Genomic DNA, 2,945 nt, shown 5'->3' on the forward strand with positions numbered 1-2,945 from the left:
ACAATCTTATTGTTCAATTATTCATAACACCAAATACAATACAACATGAATAAACTTTAGAACATTTGCATAATAGTTTAGAACATGTGCACAAATATTTAGAACATGATCCAATTATAGTTCAAAAACATATGAAATGAAGTGTCAGACATTTAACTGTTGACATTAATTTCCTAAAAAAAAAAAACCATTGACATTAATTACAAGCTAGAAATTAACCTGATTGAAGAACATTGATGAAGAAGATGGCTGCATTAGATTAGCATTAGGATCCAAAATAAGATATGATAAACTTGAAATTCAAAATACACACAATCAATAAAATGCAGAAAAATTAGACCCAAAATTCAATAAAATGCAGCAAAATTAGACTCAATAATTCAATAATAATGCAACAAAATCATTAAAACGTCATCAAATAAATAGAATCAATGAGTTCGTTCATTAGCAATCAAAACTGACAAGAAAAAAAAAACAATCAGAATACATGAAGAATAATGCAAAGAACGACTGAAAACAAAAATTCGAACGAATAATCGTAAAAAATAATACAAACATCAAACAAAAATCGTAAGCAATAAAACAACAAAAAATGTAACAATAATAGCACAGATATCGACCAAAAATTCGCTCAGAAATCGCATAAATTCGATCACAAAAATCACATAAAATAGATTAAAAAATGAAAAACAACATTCTAAATCAACACATAAATTCAGTAAAAGAGATAATATAATCATAAGAATTGAAAACAAACCTTACTTTCTTAAAGTAAACCCTAATTTCTTGAAGGAATTTGCAACCAAAATTATGAGAGGAGAGAGAATTATATGATATATCAATGCTACAGAGAAAGAACCGTGAAGGAAAAAGAAACCATGATCTATAACTGTGAATTATAAAGGTTTGTCAAGGTTTGATGGTAATGCATTGATGCAAGATGCAGAAAGTTCATTATTAGCTACAAAATCGATACATTTCTTATGGTGAACTTTCACACTTGTTGTATGGATGCAAAAAAATGATTTTAAATAAGTCAAAATGTATGGAAGGCACAATTTTACCTTCTCATTTGTGCAGCATGTGTTAGTATATAGTGCTAAATTGTGCAATTGAAATAAATATATTAATAAATATATATGTATATAATGTAAAATGTAAAAAATATATAAATATAGGAAGGATTTCTTTTTTTTGTTTTATTAATTCGGTTACATTTTCTTTTTGAGTATTACAATGATTTATATAGGATTTTAATTGTATTGGCATTAGCTATATTTGATATATATGCCAACTTAAAGGAATAACAGTAAATCTTATCATTACAACATACATAGCTATAATTATATTTTTGATAAGGGTGAGTTGAATAAGGAAATAAAGGTGAGTAAAATAAGGAAGACCTTCACATTTTAACACTCCTCCTTGAAGAACTTCCTTTGAACACCAAGTTTTTCTCTCAAGTGCTCGAAAGTTGTTTTTGAAAGAGCTTTTGTGAATATATCAGAGGCACAATGAATTAAGCTGATCTTCCCTGCACTTTCAACTTCACGGACAAAGTGATATTTTATTTTTATATATTTAGTCTTTCGATGCAGCACTGGATTCTTAGCAATAGCAATAGCAGATTTACTATCGCAAAATATTTTTATAGCCTGTTTTTGAACTTCACCCATTTCAGCTAATATTCTTCTTAGCCAAATTGCTTGATTTGCTGCTGCACATACTGCAATATACTCAGCTTCTGTAGTTGATTGAGCCACAATATCTTTCTTCTGGCTTAGCCAAGAAAATAATCCATTTCCAAGTGAAAATACATATCCTGATGTGCTTTTCATATCATCTAATGATCCAACCCAATCACTATCTGAATATCCAACTAGTTCAGAATTTTTGATGGGCTTGTACCATATTCCATAATCTGAGGTTCCTTTTAAATAACGAAGAACTCTCTTGATTGCATGTAAGTGTTTCTGGCTTGGTTTTTGCATAAACCTAGCTAGCATGCTTACTGCATACATCATATCTGGTCTTGTAGCTGTTAAATATAATAGACTTCCAATTATGCTTCTATATTGTTTAATATCAGCATCTTCGGAATCATCTTCCTTGCTTAATTTCTCATTCTGAGCTAAAGGGGTGGACACCGGTTTGCAATTTTCCATCTTAAACTTTCTTAAGATATTTTCAACATATTTCTTTTGACTTATGAAAATCCCACCTTCTGTTTGCTCAATCTCCATGCCAAGAAAATAATTCATTAGACCGAGATCTGTCATTTCGAATTGCTTCATCATGTCTTGCTTAAATGCTTCTATCATTGTTGGATTATTTCCAGTAATGATTAGATCATCCACATAAAGTGATAAGATTATGACATTGATCCCATCATAATTTATGTATAATGTTGCTTCATTTGGACTCCTCTTGAATCCTTGTTGAATAAAGTAACCATCAATTCAACTATACCATGCTCGTGGAGCTTGCTTGAGCCCATATAAAGCTTTCTTTAGCCTCAGTACTTTATCTTCTTTACCTTTCACTACAAAACCTGGAGGTTGTTCAATATAAATTTCTTCCTCGAGAAATCCATTTAAAAAAGCTGACTTGACATCAAATTGATAAATTTTCCATTTTCTCTGCTCGGTTAGAGCAAGAATTACTCTAATTGTATCTTGTCTTGACACTGGAGCAAATGTCTCATTATAATCGATGCCGAATTGTTGTGAATACCCTTTTACTACCAACCTGGCTTTATGCTTCTAAATTGAGCCATTTGGATTGAGTTTTGTTTTGAATATCCCCTTTACACCAATGACATCTTTGTTAGGTGGTTTATCTTGCAATTCCCATGTTTGATTTTTCTCAATCATGTGAATTTCTTCTTTCATAGCAGCTCTCCATTCTTCATATTGAGAAGCTTGCTCATAATTTACTGGCTCGTG

This window comes from Chenopodium album, chromosome 5, assembly GCF_948465745.1.
Source record: "Chenopodium album chromosome 5, dcCheAlbu1.1, whole genome shotgun sequence".
In the NCBI taxonomy this organism is placed as follows: domain Eukaryota; kingdom Viridiplantae; phylum Streptophyta; class Magnoliopsida; order Caryophyllales; family Amaranthaceae; genus Chenopodium; species Chenopodium album.